Consider the following 8,632-nt stretch of genomic DNA (forward strand, 5'->3'; position numbering starts at 1 on the left):
GGAGGCTACTAAAATTCTTTTAAGGCCTTAAGGGGCTACAAAAATTCTTTAAGAAATCCACGTTTTAAGGCTTTGATGGAGGCTACTAAAATTCTTTTAAGAACTTAAGGGGCTACAAAAATTCTTTAAAAAATCCACGGTTTAAGGCCTTAAGGGACTACAAAAATTCTTTAAGAAATCCGCGTTTTAAGGCGTTGATGGAGGCTACTAAAATTCTTTTAAGAACTTAAGGGGCTACAAAAATTCTTTGAGAAATCCACGTTTTAAAGCGTTGATGGAGGCTACTAAAATTCTTTTAAGGCCTTAAGGGGCTACAAAAATTCTTTAAGAAATCCACGTTTTAAGGCTTTGATGGAGGCTACTAAAATTCTTTTAAGAACTTAAGGGGCTACAAAAATTCTTTAAAAAATCCACGGTTTAAGGCCTTAAGGGGCTACAAAAATTCTTTAAGAAATCCACGTTTTAAAGCTTTGATGGAGGCTACTAAAATTCTATAAAAAATCCACGTTTTAAGGCCTTAAGGGGGCTAAAAAAATTCTTTAAGAAATCTACGTTTGAAGGCCTTGAGGGAGGCTACAAAAATTATTTAAGAAATCCACGTTTAATGGACTTGAAGGAAGCTACAAAAATTCTTTAAGAAATCCATGTTTGATGGACTTGAATGAGCCTGCAAAAATTCCTAAGGAAATCCACGTTTGATGGAATTGAAGGAGGCTACAAAAATTCTTTTAGAAATCCACGTTTGAAGGACTTGAAGGAGGCTACAAAAATTCTTTAAAAAATCCACGTTTGATGGAATTGAAGGAGGCTACAAAAATTCTTTAATAAATTCACGTTTGAAGTACTTTAAGGAGGCTACAAAATTTTTTTAAGAAATTAAAGGTTTTGATGGAGGCTACTAAAACTCTTTTTAAGGCCTTAAGGGGCTAGAAAAATTCTTTAAGAAATTCACGTTTTAAGGCTTTGATCGAGGCTACTAAAATTCTTTTAAGAACTTAAGGGGCTACAAAAATTCTTTAAAAAATCCACGGTTTAAGGCCTTAATGAGCCTGCAAAAATTCCTAAGGAAATCCACGCTTGATTGACTTGAAGGAGGCTACAAAAATTCTAAGACGATATAGCCATGTCCGTCTGTCCGTCCGTCCGTCCATCTGTCCGTCTGTTGTAATCACTCTAGCGTCCGCAATAATTGAGATAGAGTGCTAACATTTTGCACGCGAGGGTCTTTTTTCCATAGGCAGGTCAAGTTCGCTCCACTTTTTGGTATAGCCCCTATATAACGGTACCTCCCGCTTTGTGGTATTTTCACGCTTTTCGCCACATTTGCAGACCGAATTAGCTATAGTTTGGCATTTATGGTTCCTGGAGGCCAAATAACATACCTACAAAAAAGTATGTATATAGGTCCAAGTTTTGGTATAGCCCCCATATAACGGTACCTCCAGATTTGAGGTATTTTGACGTTCTTCGCCACATTTGCAGACCGAATTAGCTATAATTTGGCATTTAAGGTTCCTGGGGGCAAACAACATATCTACAAAAAATTATGTATATAGGTCCAAGTTTTGATATAGCCCCCATATAACGATACCACCCGATTTGAGGTACTTTCACGTTTTTTGCCACATTTGCAGACCGAATTAGGTATAATTTGGCATTTAGGATTCCTGGAGGCCAAGAAACATATCTACAAAAAAGTATGTATAAAGGTCCAAGTTTTGGTATAGCCCTCATATAACGGTTCCTCCCGATTTGAGGTATTTTGGTATTTTTCGCCACATTTGCAGACCGAATTAGCTATAATTTCGCATTTAGGGTTCCTGGAGGCCAAGAAACATATCTACAAAAAAGTATGTATATAGGTCCAAGTTTTGGTATAGCCCTCATATAACGGTTCCTCAAATCGGTATTTTGGTGTTTTTCGCTACATTTTCAGACCGGATTAGATACAAGTTGGCATTTAAGGTATCTGTAGGTCAAAAAAACATTTTATCAAAAATTCCATGTCCACGTTTTGGTATAGCCCCCATATAAAGATACCGCCCGTTTTCAGGTACTTTGAAGTTTTAATTTACTTTTTATACCCTGTAACGAACCACCTCACGCGGGCCCTACTTCCTCCGGAAGTGGCTACCTCCTTGCCCCGGCCGTGCTCAGTCTTGGGGCAGTTCTTTTCCTTCAGAAGTAGGCTCGGTTTCGTTATCATAAAAGTAAAATAAGGTAGCTCTTATAGAAGAAGGAATAGATATGGAAATGATAGCGGAAACTGGGAAAAGTTAAGTGGGAATAAAAGAAAACGATGATGATGCTACTTTAGATGCAGTGACAGATGTTATTCCACTGCTTCAGTATACCCACCCTACCGTGCTGAAATACATGTTCTCAGCCCTAAAACACCTCTTTACTTAAACACCTTTACCTTTCGCAAATGAAAAATGACCACTTAACAGTTCATAGTGTTTATATTTAAAACTCGAGTAAACAATAGCGAATATTAAAAGTAGATTTCATATAAAATTGAGAAATTATGTGATAAAAGTACAAAAGTGTATCCTTGCAAAGGATCAATGTATTGGTTATTATCTCTATATATATGAAAAATGTGATTGATGTATGATTATTAATGTCAAGAGAAAATTGTATTATTTAAGTTTAAGTGATGAGAGCTAAGTCAAACATAAAGTAAAATAGGTAAAACTCACCAATTAAATCTTGCGTTGTCATCAGGCCTGTTGACTTAGTTGATTCATGCTGAATCTGCGGCTGTTTGTTATACAAAAGATTTACGTTTGCTTAGCTCACAATTAAATGGAAACTGAAATGTGTGAAAACTAATTTAAGTACTAAATTCATAACAGGAAGTCCAAGGTCCTGCGGATCAATTTGATAGGATATTGAGCTTTGGAGCCTTTGATTTCATAATAAATCTTGGTAATGGTTAGTTATATGGGGAGAACATTCGAATTTCAATATGGATTCAAAGAATGTTCTCCATCTTGAGTCACTATTTGGGAAAGTTTGGTTCCCGCTTCAGCGGGAATCGCCTTAATAGATTAATTCCTCTTGTTGCCTCTGGTTCTATTCACTAATTATAAATCTTGATTCACTAATTATATCGTTAAATCCGTATTTTATATTTGATATTTGATGTTATATCTTCCAAATGTTTGTAGACTTAAAATTGGCGTAAATCAGGGCGTCAAGGATACTTTCGTAGCAGCACAGAACTTGGAGGATTTGATATATTTGTTGGTCCTTTGATACGCCGATTCCCCCAAGAATCGGCAGTCTAATAATAACAAACATTTATGTATATGAAATGCGCGAATATATTTCATACCAGCAAAAGTCCTTACCCAAACTGTGAATATAAGTCCTTATTCCACGAAATAATTAAATGTCCTTGGATATCCTTCGTATTCAAAAGGAAAGGATATAATAGTTTTTTTTTAATCCCTTTTCAAATATTCTGGCAAGTCTTGACTGTGTAACTTTTCGAATTGAAATGATTTTCAATATTTTCTGTACAATATCGTTTGAATAAAAGTGTTGAAATTTTCTAGTTTAAATTTCAAAGCCTACAATTTTATATTTTCTACAGTAATTTTTTTTTTTTTTTTTTTTTTGTTTAACCTTCGGTTACAACCCTCCACCATAGTATGGAGGGTATATTAAGTTTGTCATTCCGTTTGTAACACATCGAACTTATCACTTGCGACCCTATAACGTATATATATTCTTGATCAGGATAAAGTTCTAAGACGATCCATCCATGTCCGTCTGTGGTAATCACTCTAGCGTCCGCAATAATTGAGAGAAAATTTTGCACCGGCGTGTCTTTATACACTCCACCATATGGAGGGTACAATTAAATTTGTCATTCCGATTGCAACACATTGTCATTCCGATTGTAACACACACACATATATATATTATTGATCAGCATAAAATTCTATGTCGATTTGACCATGTCCGTCTGTCCGTCCGTCCGTCTGTCTGTTGAAATCAAGATACAGCTCGCAATTTTAAAGATAGAGAGAACAAAATTTGGTACAGAAGTTTTTATTACTTGCAGGATGGTTGGTATTGAAAATGGGATATATGGGTCCACGTTTTGATATAGCCCCCATAGGACGGTACCTCCCGATTTTCGGTATTTTTAAGGTTTTAGCTTCATTATCCTACCAAAATGGCTGAAAATTGGTATTTAGTCTTCAATGTGATATAAAACTGTTCGCCAGAAATTTTTCTGTACATGTCCACGCTTTCATATTGCCCCATTTCTGAATAAAATTCGTCGGTATAGGTCCACGTTTCGATATAGCCCCCATAGAACGGTACCTCCGGGTTTTCGTAATACTGAAGATTATGACGTCAATATCCCACCGAAATGGCTGAAATTCGTTATTTTGTCTTCCAAGAGTTATAAAATATTCCAGAAGAGTATTATCAGTATAGGTCCACGTCTTCCTATATCCCCATAGAAGCGTGCTTCGTGATTTTCGGTATTTTTTTAAGTTTTAGCCACATTCTCTTACCGAAATATAGGAAATTTGGTATTTAGTCTTCTTTGAGTCTAAAAACTTTCCGTCAGAAATTTGTCGGTATAGATCGACGTTTTGAAATAGCCCCCATAGAATGGTGTCTCACATTGTTTTATTAAAATTGCTGAAATTTTGTATTAAGTCTTCTTCATACACGAAAGGAAACTAATTATTCCATTTTACTTCAATACAACTTGTGGTGGAGGGTATAACAAGTTAGAACTTAACGCCGTTGTTACTTGTTTTCCTTCTTTTCAATTTCGAAGATAGAGAATATTCAGAATGGAAATAAATTGCGTATACATGCTGTCAGTACGCATACGCCACTATGAGCTATAACAGCAACAAGACTTCTTTGGCGACATTTCCTGAGTATTTCAGCCATGTAAAACTTCTCTACAAGTGGTGTCTTATGACACGCCGTTCGGACTCTGCGATGAACTGTAGGTCATATATCATTGAGCTTACTATGAATCGGGGTGCACTCATTGATATGGGAGAAGTCTCCCTTGTCCTACCTGAGATGTTTGTGGAATAATAATTATTATTACCTAGGTAAACTTCTACGCCAAAAATGGTTTTGGCATATCCCCCATATAACGATACCCACCGATTTTCGTTATTTTGACGATTTTGGCTAAATTTGTTATCGAATTTGACACTTGAAATGTTCACTGGTCAAGAAAATTCTTCACCAAAAATCGTTAACATCGGTCCATGTTTTGGCCCCCATATAACGGTACCCCCGATATTTGAAGTTTTCAGAGATCCCGAAACTCCTCCACTAAAAATCGTCTACATGGGTCAATTTTTTGGTATAACCCCTATAGAAAGGTATCTCGCAATGTTCGATATTTTGAGGATTTTAATTACAATTTTTACCCAAACTATTTGTAATTTGACATTTGAAGTTCTAAAGGTCCCGAAACTCCTTCACTAAAAATCGTTTTGATGTATCCCCCCATATAAAGGTACCAATAGATTTGCAGACCCATTTTTGACAAAATTTAGACATTTGGGGTACCCGTGGTCTAATTATTCCATTTTAGTTAAGAACATTTTGAAGGGTATAAAAAGTTCGGCCTGGATGGACTTAATGTTTTTTCACATGTTAATATACCCTCAGCATTTATGCTACACTTTCATACGGGCAAATGTGCCTCCTCGAAATAATGGTTTTAGACCCCAAGTATGTTTGGACGAAATGTGTTTCAGACAATTTGGAGTCGATTGAGCAATGTCCGTCCGTCTGTCTGGCTGGAACGCACGATAACTCTCGAACGGATCAACCGATTCGATCCAAAATTTGGCTTTCGTAATATTTTGCCCAAACTTAGTATAAGTTCGAAGATGGGTTATACCAGTCCACTCCTTCCGGTACCTCCCCCACAAAAGTTCGAAAATGTTCGGAAAATTTGTACATACGATAACTCTTGAAGGAAGTAACCGATTTTAACCATACTTTGCACATCGCGAAATTTCAACCAGACTTAGATGAAGTTCCAATATGGACTCAATCTGTGGACTCCTTCGGGTACCTCCCACTAAAAATTTCGGATAAGTTCAGATCGCTTTGGTACAAGTTTCATCAGGGGCAAGTCCATACTTCCTGAGAAAATAGCCTGAAAGATGCAAAAAGCCCCTATGTCACCGTGTGTAGGGGGTGGAGCGCAAAATAACTCCCGAACGGATCTGCCGCTTCGGTCCAAAATTTGCAGTTCGTAATATTTTGTCCAAACAAAGTTCAAATTCGTAGATAAGCCATATCGGTCCACTCCTTCAGGTACCTCCCTCACAAAAGTTCAAAAATGTTCGGAAAAATTGTGCGCACGATAATTCTTGAAGGGAGTGGCCGATGTAATCCATACTTTACACAACCTAATTATCTACCAGATATAGATCAGGTTCGGTACCTCTCACACAAAATTTCGGATAAGTTTACTTTAAGACCTGCTCTCAAGTAACTTTGATTTTTGTTGAAGCGATTTGCATTCGCTAATATTTTGTCAACATTTAGTTTAACTTCTAAAATGGCCCATATCGGTCCTCCCTAAGGGTAAACACCCCACTTCACATTGGCTGAGGGTATATATCTGTCGGCAAAGCCGACTGACACTTTTTTACTTGTTTTTATTTTATTCTTCATACTTTTCTCGACAATGGCCCGGATGATATAAAAACGAACACAACTGGTATTTGTGAAATGCAAATGGGATATTTTGTTGCTATGCATGTGCGGATTTGGTATGTCAGTGGAATAATTAGGACCACTGTATATTTTACCATCCCCCAAAACAAACTTTCCATACTTCCTTTGTAACCAACGAAAATGCTATTTATTTTCAACAATTTGGGATCTGTTCATAGGACCTTAAGGACTCCACCACTCTTGTTATTTATTTGAATATGGGAGCGATAAGAAGAAGGTACATATCATTGAGTAAATATAGAATATTGATAAATGTCATAGTATGGGAAAAATCGTCCTATTTGCTTCTTACGCTTAATCCTATTTAATCGCTCTCAATGAAAGCTACTTTTTCGCATTATTTTAAAAATAATTGACCGTAATATTTAATTCTTACATATTTGCATGTATGTATTTTATACATGACATTGTAACTGGGTATTAATTCACATCACTTTCACAATAATATTAAATTTCAAATAAATTTATTTTTAAACTATAACAATATTTGCAATTGAACACATTTATTTTCGGAAATAAAAATCAATTACTGTTGCACTTCAGGGATTTTCATTTTAAAATTAAAAATGCATTTTCATTTAAGAACACTTCAAAGGAATTCATTTCAATAAATGTTCATAGGTGGACAATATTAAATTACACAAAGTTTAATTTAAGCAATTTAATGTATTTATGTGAATGTAGGTGAATATAAAAATATGTGTAATTAAATCAAACACATATAGACATAATCACATTCATATGTGGCAAAAATCTTTTTTTTTTCTTCCGTAAACTTATTTTTGTCGTACTCATACATGAATGTTCCTTAATAAGTTCTTCACATTTTTTATTATTAATTTGTTCTATTACAGGCTTCAAAATGTTTGTGGTATTCTTTTTTATAATCTTAATTTTCTTTTTAAATATTTAATTTCACTTTTGTAGATATATTGAGTACTTTTAATATTTTTTATTAAAAATATTTTTTTTAATTTTTTATATATATTTTTAATATTTTTTTTTTATTTTTAAATTTTAATATTTTTTACTAATAATATTTTTAATTTTTTGTATATATTTTTTTTTTTATTTTTTTATAATATTTATAATTTTATTTTTATTTTTATAATATTTTCTATTCACATTGTGTTTCAAAAGTTCCCTCTCAATTACCGTTTAGCTATCAAACTATTCCGCTTAAACGTTCTATTGCAAACGCCCGACAAAATTGAATTAAGCTAAAATGTAACGAATAAAAATTAAAAGCTTCTCACAAGCAACCAATAACTTAATACTATTACCCGTAAGATTTTATTCATTCAGTAATGCAATGCAATTGTTAGCAATCACGAATAAAAAATGCAAAAACAATAAAAGAATCAACAAACACACTGACACTCAAATACAGCATCCATCCACCCATCCACCACCTACAGTAGATAGTACTACAATCTCCGGTTCACTTGTCAAGAATTGTGTTTTTTTTTTTCGTGTGTGTTTAATGCAGTAACACGACCCAATATTCTGCTCTGATTAACTTTTGCTGCAACTTTTGGACAAACGGACGGACGAACAGCCAATAGACTTACTGACACACAGGCCTTTGTGGACAGATGTTTGTTGTGATGTATTTTCCAGCTTAGCTTTGATCACTTAAAATAATGAGAATTCCCTTAAACGAATTATTTAAATTTAAATACTGACAACTTTAAGTGGCCGGTTGCTGGTGTTTTGTGGTCATTAACGGCTGAGCAGTTGGATAGAGACAGTGGGACCACTTTCAAGGTGTCAACAAATTTCTTTCTTCTCTAAGGGTTTCCCAAGGTTTCCATTAGATATGTTTAATATAAATATGTACTTTTTAAGAGTAATGTGTCCATTAGTGCATTGTTTCACT

General features: G+C 34.8%; 1 protein-coding gene across 9 annotated transcripts in view; it reads right to left on the reverse strand.

Annotated features, from left to right (window-relative positions):
* Window positions 1-8,037, reverse strand: part of LOC141404978 (UNC93-like protein) — a 193,050-nt gene extending 185,013 nt beyond the window's left edge. For 2 of the 9 annotated variants that reach the window (XM_073988864.1, XM_073988858.1), the window contains exons 1-2: window positions 7,909-7,996; window positions 2,703-2,815 (exon numbers count right to left, since the gene is read on the reverse strand). The gene's annotated coding sequence lies outside the window, so the exon portion shown is untranslated. Of the gene's footprint in view, window positions 1-2,702; window positions 2,872-7,129; window positions 7,525-7,878 lie in introns of those variants that run through there. The other 7 variants (XM_073988861.1, XM_073988860.1, XM_073988859.1 and 4 more) reach the window with 7 other exon arrangements.
* Between the last annotated feature and the right edge of the window lie 595 nt (window positions 8,038-8,632).

This window comes from Musca autumnalis, unplaced genomic scaffold (assembly GCF_047663935.1).
Source record: "Musca autumnalis isolate F117 unplaced genomic scaffold, ASM4766393v1 scaffold_5, whole genome shotgun sequence".
Classification (NCBI taxonomy): domain Eukaryota; kingdom Metazoa; phylum Arthropoda; class Insecta; order Diptera; family Muscidae; genus Musca; species Musca autumnalis.